Genomic DNA, 19,632 nt, shown 5'->3' on the forward strand with positions numbered 1-19,632 from the left:
CATTCAAGGCATAACACTCTGTCACTTGTCCCCTTAGGTGTGTGGACATCTCATAATGTAAAATGCATATAGTATAACCCTCGAAGTTCCCACAGTCTTATAGCTCTAACACTGTTCCATAGTACAAAGTCAAAGTTTCTTTCTGAGACTCAAGCTTAATTTCTTGTCTTGTACTGTAAAATCAAAACCCAGGTGACCCCTCCTAACACCCAATGGAATATGGTAACCATTCCTATTCATAAAAGAAGGAACAGCATTGCAAGTACAGGTTAGGCCAAAGCACGACCAGAATCTTGGTAGAGAGAATACCAAACCCCGGGGTTGTATGCCCAGGATCTGGGACATGAAGTGGCTACAGAGGACTTGACAAGCCACAATTATACAGCTGTTTTGTCTGCAATACACATGACCTATCTAGAGCTAGATTCATTCAGCAAACTATAACCTGAGTCAGCAGATGTCCTGTTATCCTTGAATCTAGATTTTTCATGGCAACTTCATCATTACCTTCATAGTTTCATGAAATGACTGCTTGCAGTCTGCCTCGAAAGGAATCCAGCCCTGCTACACATTGTCTGCTCTCTGTGGCCGTCTGGAACCTTGGGGCTAGTCTTCAAGACCTCATAACCCTTGCATTGTGCATGTCAGCAAGACCAGAACCACGTAGATGCCTTGTTCGAGATTTGCTGCTTGATGATGACACACAGATTTCTTTTTTTTTTTAATTTTTTTTTTCGTTCATTTTTTATTTATTTATTTGAGAGCGACAGACAGAGAGAAAGACAGATAGAGGGAGAGAGAGAGAATGGGCATGCCAGGGCTTCCAGCCACTGCAAACAAACTCCAGATGCGTGCGCCCCCTTGTGCATCTGGCTAACATGGGACCTGGGGAACTGAGCCTCGAACCGGGGTCCTTAGGCTTCACAGGCAAGCGCTTAACCGCTAAGCCATCTCTCCAGCCCAACACACAGATTTCTTGATACCTGGGTGCTAACCTGGGAATACATTTCTTTAACTGTAGTGACCACACTCTTTTTAAATAAAAGTTTTCAAGAGTTAAAATTTCTAGTAGAGAAAAGAAACCTAAGCATAATGTACCAATATCCTTAATGGTAGCCATATTGAAGTCTACACTTATCAGGAGAGTAGTAATGAAATAATATGGGCAAAAATGAAATTAATGCATTAGATGAAATAACATCCCTCAAAGAACATAAAAAATAAAACCCATCCAAGATGATAAAAATAACATAAATAATCTTAAATATTAAAAAGATCAACTTGTATTTCAAAGGTTTCTACAAAGAGTGTTTGAGGTTCAAGTGTTTTTTTGAAAGTGAATTATGCCAGTGATTTGAGAAAGAAATGATAGAAATTCTATTAAAACTAATTAAAATCGCAAGAAAGAAGTGCTTCACAACATATTTGATGAGGTCATTGCCTGTATTGGTCCTCAGAGCTACTCTCAGGCTTGCTTATTCACAAGAGGGATGGGGAAGGATCTGGAGGCTTGAGCTGCTATTATTTCATTCACAGATTGCTACAAAGAAAGGTACATATTAAAATTAGCAAAGATAAAAGCACGTGGGTCAAAGTTGAGGAGAATCAGCCACAGACTTCCAGATTTCCCCATAGAAGTAAGTCTCACACTTATTTCTCCCAGCAATGATTTTAGTTAACACCTTCAAAGTTCTGTCAATAGGGAAATTCCTATAGGATTTTGTATCAAGGATTTTTTATTAGGATAAACACATAAGACAGGTTGGGGATTTATATCTATGGAAGAGCACTTTATTACTTGATTAATAAGCATAAGTTCCACAGTACCCGAAAGGAAAAAAAAAAGTATTTAGTACCTGTGTGACTGATATTAACTGCTCATATTCCATAACCACCACCACCCTTCATATGCTACCAGCAAATGCAGGCAACTCCCATCAGTCACGTCATTAGCTTTACTGAGCCTGGAACAGAGAGAGGCTTACATCCTCAAAACACACTCTCCAGCCAGAGTCCTCCAGTAGGTCAGAGTTCTGGGAGCTAGCCAAGGACAAGTTCTGACTTCAGTCTTTTCCTATGGATTTGCAGGTTTTAAACATTGGGGATTGTTTAGGTAGCATGTTCTAGCAGCTTATCAGGATACTTAAATTTTTATTTATTTTTTATTTTTTTGGTTTTTCGAGGTAGGTTCTCACTCTAGCTCAGTCTGACCTGGAATTCACTATGGAGTCTCAGGGTGGCCTCAAACTCACAGTGATCCTCCTACCTTTGCCTCTCAAGTGCTGGGATTAAAGGCGTGCATCACCACGCCCGGCAGGATACTTAAATTTAATATGAAGAAAACATAAAATTGTAACTGAATACTCATAAATAAAAGTTAAGTAATTATAATGCAATAACATGTAAACACTGATAATATGTAATGGCTTATTAATTATAGTACAGGAATGCAAGTTTGGTTTAATACTTAAAAAATAATCAATTTAATTTACCATATTGATAATATACAAAACAAACAAATATAAAACATAGGACCATCTCTATAGACAGATGATATGTTGATAGATGCTGTACTGAATTCTAATTATAAGACACCAAGCAGAGTGAACTAAAGGAGATATTCTTATTGCATATGGAACCCAGAACATATGCCAAAGTTACAGCCAGTATCACATCTGATCCTTTAATGCTCAGTATTCACACCCTAACCAGGAGCATATTTGCTCTCCTACTTTCTGTTTCAGTAGAGATGTTAGCGAATGTCAGGCAAGTAGGAAATAGCAATAAGGGACTTCAATATTGTGACATAATAAGTACAGCCATGTTTATTCATAGAGAACAAGCACTGTATGTAGAAAATGATGGGGGAATTGTAAACAAACGTTAGAACTAATAATTTAAATCAGTAAGGTTGTAAGATCAAAATATGAAAGTCAATTATATTCTATACTATAGCAATAAGCAAGCAAAATGTATTTATAATATTTATATTTTTATTTTTTATAATTTATATTTATTTTTATGCTATTTATAATAGCATAAACTATGCACTATTTGGAGATAATGTAACAAGATATGCAACACCTATATCAACACTGCTGAGATAAAAGTGATCTCTACTAATGGAGAGATGTAGCCCATGCATACACCTTGTTAACTTTTTGTGTTTACATTTTAACAAATATGAGTGGAGGATCACTCCTTTGAAGTTTACTAACCCTATTAGGGGTGAATACTGTATAATTGTAAACATGCGCCACACATTGTTTACCTAATGTGCCTAATAGACATTTGGAATATTTTCTTCTTAACATTCATGGAATTTCTTTTTGAATTCTGTTTAATCATCTGGAAGCCTATATGTAGGATTTCATATAGTAATTCTATTTTTATTTCACTTCTTGAATAATTTTCAAGCCATTCTCCATGAATGTTACATTATTTTATGTTCCTACTAGCCATGAATGATAAATCCAGTGCACATCACTATTTTTTTTTTTTTTTTGAGGTAGTGTCTCTCTCTCTCTCTAGCCCAGGCTGACCTGAATTCACTATGTAGTCTCAGGGTGGCCTCGAACTCATGGCGATCCTCCTACCTCTGCCTCCCAGGTGCTGGGATTAAAGGTGTGTGCCACCACACCTGGCTTGCATATCACTGTTTAATATATATTATGTTTTATATAGGATAATTGATATAGCTTCACGGTGGATGTGATGGTTTATGTACCCACCTGTCCTCATGTCTTGCAGCTAATCATACTTGGCAGGGCTTTTGGGAGGCAGAGCCTTGGTGGAGGAGGCGTGTCACTGGGGCTGTGGCTTGTATTCCAGCCCTAGTGGGTGTCCAGCAGCAGGTAACCCTTGCTGCTGGCTCTTTGCTGACGCATGGAGATGTGATGCCTGCCTGTCTGCTGTTGCCATTGTTCCCTTACATAATGGAGCTTCCCCAAGAAACTGTAAGCTGGAAATCATTTTCCTTTCATAAGCTACTTCTGCTTAGATGTGTTGTCCCAGTAATGAGAAGGTCACTGCCACAGTACATCATTTGGCTCCCAGTCTGGGCTTTGACTTTTCAAATCCTTAATGATTTTTTTTTTTTTTTTTCAGAAAAAGCCTGAAAATGAACTCAATTTATAAATGATTTTTGTCCTCTATGTTTTTTTTTTCCTCCTCTTTCTCTGTGTTAACAAATATAAAAGCAGAAAATACTGTCTTTTTTCTCCACTAAACTTTGTAAGTTCTTCCTTATGGGTTTGGTTTATTGTATCAAGGATGTAGCCTCTTGTTTCAACACCATATTGGAAGACGGATTTCCATTTCTTGTTAAAGTACCTTAGAGTGTTTGTCCACAAAATCAATCACCCAGGTAAGGACGATTCTATTTGTAAATTGTTGATTCTCCTTGTTAGACCTGCGCATCTATCCATGTAAAAAATTCAGACGACATCAGCACTAATGTCAGGAACAAAACAAGGATTCAGTGTCAGCATTATTATTTAATGCATATTGGAGACATGGCAGAACAGAAGAGCCACTCACTAAATCTTGCATTGTAACCATCGCTACACCCCTCAACAAAGAACAAAGGCAGGCATTATTCTACTATCTCTCCAGCCCATGGTAATTTTGTCTCTAGAGTTTTATATAAATAGAATATGTGCACTTTTACTCATATTTTTGTCATGAGAGAGTCAAGTACTTTTAAAAGTAACTGACAATCCAATGCAAGAAATGATTTACTCATAGGTGATTAGTAGGTAAATTATAGATAAGTAGATAGCTGATAGAAGAAAGAAGATAAATAAATGATAGGTAGGTGATAAATATAGATAGTAGATAAAAGATAGATAAATAATATATGATAGATACATAAATGTATATCTCTATATATATGATAGATAGATGATTAATGGTAGATAAATAGATAAATGATAGATAATTCATAAAAGATAAATAAAGAGAAAATAAATGATAGATGATGGATAGGTAAATAATAGATATATTGGGTAGATAATAACATACACATAGATGATATTCAGAAGATGGATATACCATATATAAAGAGAATAAGAGAAATGATAGATGATAGGTTGATAGATAGATAGATAGATAGATAGATAGATAGATAGATGATAAGCAGGTAAGTGTTTCATCAGAAATAAGGCACCCTTAATTGTGAGCAGATTCTGATGTATAATAGTTCTTTAGTACTGGCAGTCACTGCCATCTTTACTTTTTTATAAAATTCTATTTTAATTTTTGACAGAGAAAGGGAGAGAGAGAGAGAGAATGGGCATGCCAGGGCCTCCAGGCACTGCAAACAAACTCCAGATGTGTGTACTCCCTTGTGCATCTGGCTAATGTGGGTCCTGGGATATCGAATCTAGGTCCTTTGGCTTTATAGGCAAATGCCTAAACTGCTAAGCCATTCCTCTAGGACCCCCCCCTTTTTTATAGTTTTAACATAAACTTTTATCAGAACTGAATTTTTCTCCTGTAGTTTCTTTTACACAATCTTCATGTGTTACAAAACTACCTTTTTTTGTTTTTTGTTTTTTTTTGGTTGTTTCAAGATACGGTCTCACGCTATCTTGAATTCACTCTGTAGCCCCAGGCTGGCCTCAAATCACAGCAATCCTCCTACCTTAGACTCCTAAGTACTGGGATTAAAGGCATGGGCTTTCATGCCCTGCTTAAACTACCCTTACTTTAAGATTTTAGTTTCATCCAAAAAGTTTTCCTATTCTAATTTTGTGGACCAACTAACCCCTCTCATGTCCCTGTTGTTTCTAAGAATTTAAATAGCATCTTTTATCTATTACCAACATGGGTGGTTATGTTCTCCTTCCCATTTTCTAGACACAATGTGTGCCTACTGTATCTACCACATAATATGTACTCGTAAAAAGTGAAGGCAGTATAGCTTATATATACTTCATTAAGGCCCTGAACAAATGACTGAATTGTGCAGCAATGTGTGCATTATTTCTTTTCCTCAGAGTGGTTCGCCATTGCTTGGCAGGGTTTAGGGGCACCATCACAGCTGAAATTTCTTTCTTCAGTACTCTTTCAGAGTCATGCTAAGCAAGTCATCTAACCCCGTTTCTAAGATTCCTACTCTAAGAATGATGCTAATAGCAATAATTTCTGACATAGGTTCTTACTATGTGCCATCACTAAACCATTATACAGGCATTTGTGAAGGCAGAACTACTTGAACAGTAATTAGTACAAAGAGAATCCAGCGAGAGCACAGAGGAGGCAGACAGCACTCTGACAATTGGGACATCTTTATTTCAACAGACACTTGATAGATGCATGGGTGTGATGCAGGGCAGAGAGAAAGAAAGAAGACATAGTGGTGTTGAGAGAGGAAAGGAGTCCCATTCTCCTCAGTCTGGTCTGTTTGAAGTCCAAGAATTCCAGCAGAATTACCAAAATGTGCTATAAAGATTAGCTACCTCAGGACTAAATAGGAGGTTTAATCACAAACACTGGAGGCCATGAAGGACACTGCACTCAAATCACCACAATAGGGCTCTTGTGAAGACACTTATTTAGGGACTACAAATATGGCTCAGTGGCTAAAAACTCTTGTTTCATAGTCCGCCAGCCCAGGCTCAATTCGCCAGAACCCACCCACATAAACCCACTTGTAAAGCCCAATGTGCAAAGAGTCACCTGCATCTGGAGTTGGTCTGCAGTGGCAATAGGTCCTGCTGTGGCTATTTCCTCTCTGTTTCTCTCTCAATCTGCTTGCAAACAAATAAGTAAAAATGTCTTTTTCATGACACTTCTTTGGACACTTTCTTGAGAAGCCTGCACCCATATCTTGGATACTTTTCCTGCATGACTCTTCCTCCTTCTGTGGCTGTTAAATCCAGGTTAACATTTCTTTAAAAATAAAATTACAACTTTTCTTGACTCAGATGCACCCTGAAATTCTTTTCTGCAGTGAAGTCAAGGTGTCCAGTATCATTTGGGAGTAGTGGTCTCTGAGGAGAATTTCTCAGGCTGCTGCCAACCCGGGGGTGGAGATACATCCCAGGCTCCTGCCAAGGGCAGGTATGTGCTGGAGGACAGTGGTGGACCACGGAGCAGCACATACCATGGGCAGCAGGTATAGATCTGGGATACTGTGACCACTGGAAGATGAAAGAGTCATCAAACAGACCTTGGACAGTCACCAGGTGTTGCAGTCAGCCTCAGGTTGTTGGGATAAAATTCCAGGCCAGACACAGTTTCTAGGAGAAATGGAATTTATTGAAGCTTACAGATTCAGGGGAAGTTCCAGGATGTCAGAAGAAGTTGGCCTCCTTTCACAGATCCAATCAGAGAGAAAAGCCGCCACCTATACCATAAGCAAGAAACCATCCCCCAGGAAACCCAGGCAAAGCTCCAACACTTTGCATATTTTAGGCTGGAATTCCAGGTCTGCCCCGCCCTACACCTTAGGGCTGGACCTAGGATCCACCCACATGACATCTCCTCCAGCAAGGCAGCCGGAGTTCTAAGTTACAGGCTATAATAAACTCCTGAAACCATTGGGGGACATCCATTCAAACTATCCTGCTAGATATTTGCCTGGAGATTGTAGACTTGCAGACAAACTTGAGCCACAGGTTGCCGGGAGAGAACCAACACATCCTCCATCTTAGGCAACAAGAAGCCACTTGTTGACTTGTGACCCCAGAGAAATTAAGTGACTGTTCAAACAGCTTTCAGCTCCCATGTCCTCACTTTCCCCTTCCTCATTTTGAAGCCAGAACATTCCTACCCCCCACTGTAAGGCTAATCAAACCTCCCAGCCACTCACCAGCTGATGCGCACTCTGGTTTCCAGGTCACAGTGCCGTCGGAACCTGAGACTCAACCTCTCAGGCCTGACACTGAATAAAGCCTGCTCTTTGCCCTTGAGATTCCTATGGATTTCTTCCTTCCAAACACCTCAAAACTTTTTCCTTGCAGAAACAGAAATGAAAATGGTCAAAGAATTCACAAGACCAAAAGAAAAAAAATAACCTGTCACTTGTTACATAGGTGGAAATAGGTGCTGACCAGAAATTAGGAAAGGGATTTGTTTGTTGCAGTCCTGTGTGTAACAGAACACGTGACTTGGAAGCACAGGCCCTTCATTAAACTCATTCGAGCATGCCCAGGCATCTGCGGACATGGGTACCTTATACCTAATAAACTCTTTTCAACACTGCTGAATGAAGGAAGGGCGGAACATGGACATGCTGCATCAAAAATAAACTGTGATCCCATTAGAAGTGCTAATTTTCTGCTCCAGTCAAAAGATTCCATTTAAAAAGAGTCAAAAGGCAGCAAAATGGGCTGATTTAAACGTCACCTTTTCTCACTTTATATCCAGCTCCCATTAGAAGCGCTAATATCCAAAGGACCATAAAATGGCCTCCAGACCTCTGGTTGGAAGGATAAAGTGAGGATAATGAGGGTAAATTGAATAAATTGCTTCTAGAAAATCAGGAGTTATTTGAGAACTCAATAGAACCTTGCAGGTTTCCTGTATTTAAACCACCCTTTATATTTAAACTATCACTTTCATCTAAGTTTCCTATGTAAAATAAATGAACCAGAAATTATAACAAGTTAAGATGGAGCATAAATGGTGAAGTAGATAGGTTTAGCCACAATGTGAAATCCGTTTTCAGACCTAGCTAAATTCTAACCTTCATGCTTTCACATAGTCATTATTTTATCGTGAGAAAATATAACTGTGATTTGCCATCCACAGACTTTTATAATGCAATGATACTGTAAGTGTGATTTTTACAGACTCTTGATTTTTTACTTTTATTGCTTTAGTAACATTATGACTGAGCAAACACTAGACTTCCTGGTCTGAAGATTAAGACTGATGTGGTAAATTGGAATGTGAGGTAGTGGGTAGCCCCTCTTTTGTTTCTGTTCTTTAAAAATTTCACTATCTGGCTGGAGAGATGGCTTAGCGGTTAAGAGGCTTGCCTGTGAAGCCTAAGGACTCATGTTGAACTCTCTAGGTCCCACATAAGACAGATGCACAGTGACACAAGCGTGCAAGGTTGCACATGTCCACAAGGGGGCTCAAGCATTTCGAGTTCAACTGCACTGGTTGGGGGCCCTGGTGTGCCAATTCTCTCACTCTCCTTCTCATACACACTGTCTCACTCTCACATTTAAAAAAGGCAGTATGCTGGGCTTTCCTCAAAGAAAAAAAAAAAAAAAAGGGATGGAGATGGCTTAGCTGTTAAGCACTTGCCTGTGAGGCCTAAGGACCCTAGTTCGAGGCTTGATTCCCCAGGACCCATGTTAGCCAGATGCACAAGAGGGTGCAAGCATCTGGAGTTTGTTTGCAGTGGCTGGAAGCCCTGGTGCGTCCATTCTCTCTTTCTTTCTGCCTGTTTCTCTCTCTCTCTCTGTTGCTCTCAAATAAATAAGAATAAACAAAAAAAAATATTAGAGTATCACTCCCCTCAACAATGAGTGTTACTTAGATAATGTGGTCATCCTAGCTGCTCCCGGAGCTGAGGCTTGGATCACAGACCCACCAGGCACCATACAGATGTGCTGAGGGAGACCATGAACACTGGGGTCTTTCCCTGCTTTCTTACTTAGTAATCAAATGCACACTATTAGGCACTTCATTCGTCCTCTCTGTTCTTACGTTTTACATTTTGTCAGTAAGTGGGAAATAATATGTATCACATGATATTATTACAAATACTTGATGTTAGTGAAAAAGCAGATAGAACACACTGCTTTGCACATGGATTTTGCCCAGTATGCATTTTCTCTTAGCTTTTTTTGTTTGTTTGTTTTTATAAGGTAGGGTCTTACTCTGGCCTATGTATTCTCTGGGTGGCCTTGAACTCATGACAATCCTCCTATCTCTGTCTCTTGAGTACTGGGATTAAAGGCGTGCACCACCATACCACACCCAGCTCTCTTAGTTCTATCTTTGCCTGGATATCCAGACAGCCTATGAATCAGTAGTCAAACATGATATCCCTGACAGTTTATTACCCCAGATTATCTACCCAAAGCTCTGTAAGGCTGCCCAAGGCCCTGTGGGTTGAATACAGTTACTGTCTTCAGACCCTATCTTAAGTGAAGAGTTCCTTGTCTTCCAACTCCTCTGCCACGTAGCTTCTTGCCTGTGACTCCTTTTCCACACAGGTAACAACTGCCCAAAGGAGCACCAGGTGATGCTCAGTTCCATGTCTTGTATTCTCTTCAGCTACTCAGTAGAATATTGCTATGCAAATGCTGGTGAGAAACAATGTAAACGTTTGTAGAGTCGCTTACACCTGCCACATTGCTGTTACGTGGCTGACTATGCATACACAGAGCCTTACTCACATCCCTGCCACCCTAAGGACCATGGGTATGGGTTATGCCTTTACCTTTATTTTGTAAACAAAGACACTGAGGTTCAGGAGTTAAACTTTTGAATTTCCATATATATTTTTTCAGGGTCCAATTTACAGAGCTCCATTTACATGTTGTCCACTTGTGCTCTGCTGATTTGAGCCATAGAGAATGAATAATGGGGCTAGAGAGATGGCATAGTGGCTAAGATGCAAAGCCAAAAGTCCCCTGCTCAGTTCCCCAGAACCCTGTAAGGCAGATGCACAAGGTGGTATATGAATCTTGATGGTTTTGTTTTGCATTGGTTAGAGGTCTTGGCATGCCCATTCTCTCTATCTCCCTCTCTATTTCAAATGAATAAAAAATGTTTTAAAAATTTAAAAAGAAGGATTAATATTTAAATAGATTGCATGTGTACATTTATATGTTACATGCATGTATATATATTATAACGTTACAATATACATGTGTGTGTGTGTGTGTATAATATTATAACATGTTATATCTAACAGTTTTGGCTATATGGCATAACAGCTCAACAAATGTCTCAATTTCTGTCTGATGAAACTTCTACTCAGGTGCCCTGAATTTTAAGCAGAGTTCTTTCTTCACTCTTTCTTTGTATCTTCCCATCTTATTTTTTTTTCTCTGTTGTGGCTACTTATCCTACTGACTGTGTTATGAGAGTGATAATTCCCTATAACAGAGGCCAAATGAAATCTCAGAGCATATCAGAGCACATGAAATAAGCTAGGCACACCCATTAACTCACACACACATGGGAGCTAAAAAGATAATGTTGTAGAAGTGGAGAATAGAATAATGGTTACTAGAGGCTGGGATGAGGAGGGAGAGAAAAATGAGGAAAGGCTAGTTAACAAATACTAAGTTATAATCAGATAGGGATGTCAGGTATGTACGGCCCCATGAGGATACTGGGCATCATACTCATGACCTCACAGTGACCCAGTGAGTTTTCTTCTTAGTCCCCCTCCTGCTTCTGTTCATATTTATTTTTATTTTATATATTTATTTACAACAGAGAAAGAAAGGAGACAGAGAGAATTGGTACAGCAGGGACTCCAGCTGCTGCAAATGATCTACAAGCACATGCACAACTTTGTGCATCTAGCTTTATGTGAGTCCTAGGGAATGAAACCTGGGTCCTTTGGCTTTGCAGGCAAGCGCCTTCAGTGATAAACCATCTCTCCAGCCCTCATATTTATTTTATGCTGAACTGACTCCTATGTCATGCTTCCCCCCCCCCCCACCAAGGTTCCTTCTGGGATATATTTTTCTTTGGGCAGCCTCCAGGTAGTCAGCTTCAAGTCGCTGGGATGGGCTTCCAAACACGGTTCATGGGAGGGAGGGTATTTATTTCAGGGTTAGAGATCCAGGGGAAGTTCCATAATGGCAGAAGAGGATGGCCCCCTTTCACAGATCCACACAGACAGAAATACCACCAGCAGCCAGCAAGCACCACCAAAGCTCACGGGGACCTCTGCAGAGCTCACTCTGCACACTTTAGCCTGGGATTCAGATCCACACCCCAGTGGCATGCATCCCCCTCCCACCCGCAGCACAAGTCTGCCTGCAATGGGAAGAAGCTACCAACTCAGTGTTAGTGTCATCTGGTCTATGAGGGGACGTCAAACTATTAGGATCTTCTTTCAGCTTGGGAACAGTTTTATATGGTGAAGATTCCCTCCAGGTGTCAGGGGAGCTCATGTGCGGGATAATCCTACCATGAGCTCTGTAAATACAGTGGTTCATGTTGGGTACTTTGTTCACCTGGATCAGTTCAGTGACTAGAGAAAACATAACTAAACCCTTTACATAAACATTGTCCTCTGCATATCTAAGCCTATGCAGCCAAGACTTGGTACTATTTTTGGGCCACTGACCCTTAGTCTAGATCCAGTGTTTAGCATGGGCACATGTAATGATTCCACCATTATGCTGCTCGAATGACACATGGTGTGGTACTTTGAACAGATGGCCTCCAATATATTCAGTGTTTTATTAGTTTGTAGTTTTGGATCTGCAGCCACCTGTTCGGAGGAGGTGTCACTGGGAAGATCTTAACGTGTGGTGGTGGGTTGGAGATTCCAATCTAAAGATTTGCAAAGTGCTGAGTTCCTGACTTTGGCTGTGTGGCTTTTGGCTTTGGGCTTGTAGCGCTCTCTCTCTCTCTCTCTCTTTCTCTCTCTCTCTCTGATTATACCTGTGAAAGCAGGCTGGATTCTTCTGTTATTATGGAATGTCTCCTGGACCTGCAAGCTTCATAAATCCCTTCCTCCATAAATGTGCCTGGTTTGGAAGTTCATCTCAGTGAGCAGGAAGCTGTCTGGTATCCATGGAAACTTTCAGATTGTGCATGACTTTTCAAATTTGCATCTCCTATATGGCCTGGGCAGCTTCGTGGGTGTTCTTAAAGTGAACTTGGAGGTAGTCAATCAATTAATTAATTTTCAAATGCATGCATATATGTGTTCATGAGTGCTTGCCAAGGTATGTTGCCCCTGCAACTGGATACCCATCCAATTTTACTTAATTGAGTAGGGAATTTAACCCAAGACAACAGGCTTTGCAAGCAGTACCTTTAACTGCTGATCCTTCACCTTCAACCTGAGCATTTGAACTTCTTGATATGAAAAATTTTGTGGGATTCATATTTTGTGGGATTCTCTGGGTCAGGAAAATAACAAACTATTTTACAGGTCATCTCATCTCAGGCTGTGTACAGGCTATATTTACATAAAGTTGCTTCAATCAATTTGTAATATACTCATTGTACAGGTGATGGAAAAATTCAGAAGAGGATACTGATGCAGTTTTCATCATTTACTAAAGTAGAAGTTGGGAAACAAATATATTCACTTTGAACTGTAGTTTATCTAAATTTAGCATTTATTTATTTATTTGAAAGAGCAGAGATAGGAGAAGAGAGAAGAAGAAGAATGAAGAAAAGGAGAAAAGAGAGAGAGAAATATAAATGGGCATGTCAGGGCCTTCTGCCACTGAAGATGCACTCTCGCTGCATTTGTTACTAGGGACAATAGAACTCAAGCCACCGGGCTTTGTAAATAAGTGCCTTTAAACACTGAGCCATCTCTCCAGCTGTTATTTTATCATAAAATGGAAGACCTCATCCTGTTGAAAAACAAAGAATTATATAAAATGAAGATCCACTCTCAATCACTTTCTGGGCATGATTTCATAGTTTTACTTTTGTGTGTGTGTGTGTGTGTGTGTGTGTGGTGTGTATATATTTGTGTTCATGTTTGTGGGTACACGTATGTAGGTGCATGTACACATATGTGCATGTATATGGAGTCCAGTGGTTAACAGTGCATTTCTTTCTCCATTATTTTCTATTTTATTCTTACCAGGCAATGTCTCTCACTTGAACCCAGAGCTCACCGAATTGACTATTCTAGCCAGCCAGTTTGCCCTCCTCAGAACTAACATTTCATGAAGAGCAAAATGTAAGACTTTAATGCTGAACAAAAATTGTCCTCATATTAAAAATATATAGTAGTCTGCATTCCAGGTGAAGGTGAGTGCATAAATCAAACACCTCTGCCATCTGGTTTAGAGAATTAAAAGGCATAAGTGACATACCATCCTAAAAATACATTTCCTCCCAGCAAACAGACCCACATCTCAGCAGGTATATTTCAAGGGAGAAGAAAAGAATGCGTTATCCACTAGGGAATTCTCTCATAATAACAACCCAAAACTTCTTGCCAGTAAATACACATGCATGCACACTCACACACACAAGTTCACACACATTTACACACACTTTCATACATGCATTCATACACATACATTTGCACACATTTACAGATACACTTACATGCACTCTCATATACACATTCACACACATATCCATTCATGCATACTCACTCACACACATACAAACACACGTGCACACACACTCATTCACACATATGCATTCTCACACATGCATGTGTATGAGCCCCCCCCCAACACACACAATGGCTGAACATACCTAAGATACTAATCATTTGTGTGTATAAGAAAAAAGATCCAATTTATATAGGCTTGTCTTCTCACCTATAATAGAATAAAACAACAACAAGAACAATGAAATTGGTTTAGTAGGTATAGCAGAATCAAACAGGGCGGAATTCTAAAAGTAATAGATTCTAGGGATCTGAAGGGAAGAAGCTGTGAAGTATATTAAATTATTCCATTGACCTATTTCCTATAGAATTCTCAGTGAAAGCAGAAATAAACAAGAAGAGGATACCAGGCTTTCCTGGTTGTTATTCTAACCAGGTTATATTTTGTTGCTGCAGTTAAACCTGGACAGGCCACTTACCTTTATTTATGACATACGAAAATTTGATCCTTGGGCTATGGTATTTGTGTAGATCATGGCTAGCTGTCTTGAAATTGACACAGGTCCTACATATTTATGAGTGCACATAGTTCTGAGGAAGACAATTCATTAAGGACTGTCATGTGAAAAAACAAAACAGGTGTAAGCAACCCACCTGCAAAATTAGTTTATAGGCATATTTCTAGTAATGATAAGAACAAACCGAACATTGAAGTACTAGCTTTGCATTTCTGTAGACTATTCTGTTTTATAATAGTAAAAAATCCCATTTTGCATGCATAATTTAGCATCTGCTTATCACAGGGGTCCAGTGTTTTCCTCCTTGGGAACAGTGGCAAGGATCACAGTGTTTTATAGAGTAAACAATTTTTTGAGATCAAACATGACAACGTGTTTCATGCAATTTACAGACCAGTTTACATGGTTGCATTCCTGATTATAATTTGACAGAGTGGCGAAGGCTTACTTTTTCAATTTCGACCAAGGTAACCAGGCAAGAAATCCACATGATTGAAAGTAGTGATTGACACAGAGCCTGGCTTTTGAAACATTTAAGTTACACTCTCGAGTTTTGAATTTGTTGCAAGAGATTAATTTCAGGCTATCTTGAATGTTTCTTTCCTTTTAGCTTATGCAAATAGTATGTACAATTGCTTTTAAAATATAAAAATGGATAGGAAAACATCAGCATTTGGTTGAGCACTTAGAAGATACACTATGTTAAGCTCAAAATGACCTTTCCTAGGTAAAACAAGGATGATATAAACTTTTCAATAGGTGTTACAGAACAGTTAAATGTAATAGCCATTTACTCATGGCTATAAAAAGAGCCTGTTATCAGTATTCAACAAATGAGGAAGTCAAAGATCGGAAGAGGTGAAATCATCAACTTGGAGCTAGAAGCCCATGCCTTTGGCATTGAGATTCAGCCCCGTGCTGGTGATGGTGTTATCACTGGCTTTTCTATCCATAAGAATGTTAGATTACTTCCAATGTCTTCACCAATCCTGTTTGCTTAGAATTCTTTCAGCATTTTGAAAATCTAAACTCAGGACTTTCTAATTCATGAGTTGATTCAAGGATGGAATGGACAAGATAGACTTCTTATTTCTAGGTTGCACAACATTGTGTGTGCGTGTGGGTGTGTGTGTGGGTGTGTGTGTGGGTGTGTGTGTTGGGAGGTGTTCCCCTATAGGGACATCAGAACTTAGTCCAGCTGAGTAACACTCCTAAACTTTTATGGATGTTACACAAATGTATTGTAGAGGCATTGGAATTCGTTGTGGAAGTTTGGTAAATGGAAGTGCCTACTTCGTAATGTGTGTCAGTTCCCATCAGCACCTACTATAATTGGAGAAGAAATGAGTTGGAAGAAATGGAAGCTTTCTTACTGACATAATCACTGGGTCATAGGAATAATGGTCCCCCGGCCCAGGCTTGAGATCAGGCGTGCTCTCCAGATTCACTGCTCTCATCACACCCACCTCAATTTTATTTCAAACAAGAGAGTAGTGACTTCTCAGGGCTAACAGAATACCAGAACTGCTCATTTCTTTTTCAGGAATGATTCTAACATTATGCAATTGAAGAATTTGGGTAAGTCTAGGAATTACCGATATTAATCTTTTTTTCTGGGCAATGCATTTAACTATTATAAATGGTCCCTTTTTTATTCTAATTTCTTTTTCTTGCATGTGCATCTTATGTTCAAGTCTTCTGTGTGGGCACAGGGGCATGTGTGAGCGTGCACAAGCATGTATAAGCCAGAGGACAACCTTGGGTGTCCACCCTAGGAACACCGTCCATCGCTTTGTGAGACGGGATCTCTCATTGGCTTGGAGCTAACAGATTAGTTTAGACTTATTGGTCCAAAAACCCCAGCAATCCTCTTGTCTCTGCCTTGCCCATGCTGTGATCAGAAGTGTGTGCCACTCACGACACTGGGCATTTTAACTGGGTTCTGGTGTTTGAACTCAAGTGCATATGCTTACGCAGAAAGCATTTACCAGCTGGGCCATCCCCCTCTACCCCCATTTTATTCTGATTCCTTGCTTCCTGCAACAAGCCACAGGCTGAGTATGATGTAATTCAGAGCATTAAATGTTATTAAATGGGGTAAAATAAAATGCTGAGTGGGAATCACAGGCCTAGGTGTTTTATGTGTTTTCTCAGGTGTAAGTCTTTTTCAGGAATTTTCTTAAGTTTAGTTAATGTTTTTTTATGAATTCTTAATAAATGTTTCAATATTCATTAAAATAGTAATAAGTACTAGTTTAAAGGTCACTGTTGTAACTTTTCTTCTTGAGGAGAGTAAGCATTGGGAATATCATGTAACTGGGTCTCTCAGTGTAGATAATAGGGTCAACATTATAAACAGAGTTCAAAGTTCTAGAATAGTCCTTGTAATATCTGGCATTTGTCTACCATTGCATTTTTCAAAAAGGTTATAAACTTTATGAAAATGACTTCATTAACCAATTAGCTGTTTTTCAGAAGTAGGTACAGGATAAATTGTTTTAACTGCTTTTATGAGACCAATTTCTGGAATGTTTTCTTTCTGAATTCTGACACTCAGGCCAGTTTATTTAAACAGCACAATGTTGAATTCCAGGATGTGATGTGCTTATGTTAGGACTCAGAGAATGCAAAGTAAGTGACATTTGAAGGTGGTTCATTAGAACTTATGAAAATCTTGCTAAGGTCTTAGAGAAAGCCACTAGGGTAGGTTTCTATCTTGGATTAGCACACTACTCTTACACTACCCTGGAAGTAGGATAATGCAGGCTTGAAAAGGAGACCTGGGAAGGCAGTTTACAATACATTCTACACAACCCAGCTCACCACTGCATCCCATAGTAGGCATCTGTAAATGTTGACTAAGTGCATAAATCATTGTATTGATTAAAGTTAAGATGTATCAAGGATTTAATAAAATGAGCTTTTAGAATGTATATTTACTAACCAGGAGCCAATAATAAATAAGAATAATTAGCTGAAAAGAGTAATACATAAATAATTCTTCCTGTGAAAATGGATATTTTTAACAGTCACCACTGTTAGAAAATTTTCCTTTGGCCTGTGTTAAATCCTTTATATTTATTACATCTTCTATTCTTAAAACTATTGATATGCTGCATGAATATTTCATGGTTTTATGAAAAGAAAACATAGATGCTTCAGGAACTTCATATACCTGTAAAACATGAAGAAAGATGTAAAGGTAAGATAGTGTGTAAGGTATTAATTATTTTACATAAAAGACCCTTATATTTATAATAGAAGCCATCTAAATTTTAGATGAATCATTGTTATACAGTTCCATTTATAAAAGATAAGCAATTTGGGAGCAGGGTGATGGACATTAGAAGATCATTGGGAAAATGAGATTTATATGCATAATAAAAATGCACATTTTAAAACTGTATTAAAGGCTCTATCACATAAATTATTGAATATTAGTGAAGATTCTGATATTCTAAGCTTAGGCAAACCATTCAGAGCTATATGTAATATAACATAACATATATTATCTACATTATATTTTTTTCAGCATTGTTAGAGACATGGCATATCCAGCTCAACCCTGCATTCACTGTATGGCACATACATTTCTCAATGTCTAGGATGTTTAGTAACTTGAAGATTATTAATTATGCACCTATTCAGTTTCTCAGAACATGTTATCCCCTTAGTGTATATTTGTTGTGTAGGATCAGTGTTCAGTAGATCGCTTTAAGGTGGGGAGGAAGAAGTCTGTTTTGGCTTGGGAGTAGTCAATATGTTCTTGAAGATATTGGTTTGAGAACATTGTATAGACTTCATTCCCATCTCTGACACTTCTTTCTCAATGCCAATTTAATTACTTGGATTACAAGAAGAGGGATACTTTTATATTTTTCTCATTTTCAGTTGATTTAATGAATGACTTTCATATTGATTCTGAAACTATCACTGTCTCTTCAAAGCTACTAATTTCATTACCTCTTAATGTAGAGTAAGTCTAAGAAGTGTTAGCATTGTCTTTAAAGAGGAGCAGTTTAGTCCCTAAGTAAACATTGAAGACAGCACAACAAATTTAGGAGCACTAAATTTTGATTTAAAAATTGGAAAGGGGACTGGAGAGATTGCTTTGAGATTAAGGTGCTTGCCTGCAAAGCCAACAGTCCCAGGTTTGATTCCCCAGGACCCATATAAGCCAGATGCACATGGTGGTGCATGCATCTGGAGTCATTTTGCAGTGGCTGGTGGCCCTGGAGCACTTATTTTCTCTCTTTCTGTCTGCCTCTTTCTATCTCTCTGAAATAATGCATAAAAACATTTAAAAGTATAAAATAAAAATTGGAAAGGATATATATATATATATATATATATATGTGTGTATGTATGTATGTATCTATCTATCTATCTATGTATATTTGAATCAAGGTTAGATGTCTTTAGAAGGAGAAGGTTATTATACCAGTAGCCTGTACTCCTCCCTGTTGTGTGTTGGGTGATTATATGGAATACTGGAAATAATTTGTATTTTTTATTATCATGATGTCACCCTAATCAGTAGTTGTAATTTTTCTTGTGTCATTCTGCATTCTGTAGTTCTAGAACATTATTCAACCAAGCACTGGCTACAAGATTCTTAAAAATATCCTGGTATCTGGGATCATGGTTCTAAAAATGTAATTAATAGAACTCTTGCCAAATCATGTCCATGCATTCCCTTTCTAATAAAGCCAAGGGCACTGATATCTGTCCTCAGAAATATTTCCCTAGAGAAAGAAGAGAATTGATAAAATTATTACCTTAGATTTCCTTTTTGTCATTTGTAATAAGTTAACTCCTATAAATGATGTACTATCACCTCTTATTTCAACAGGGTGCTATAAACTCAAGTTA

Source organism: Jaculus jaculus, chromosome 19, assembly GCF_020740685.1.
Source record: "Jaculus jaculus isolate mJacJac1 chromosome 19, mJacJac1.mat.Y.cur, whole genome shotgun sequence".
In the NCBI taxonomy this organism is placed as follows: Eukaryota; Metazoa; Chordata; class Mammalia; order Rodentia; family Dipodidae; genus Jaculus; species Jaculus jaculus.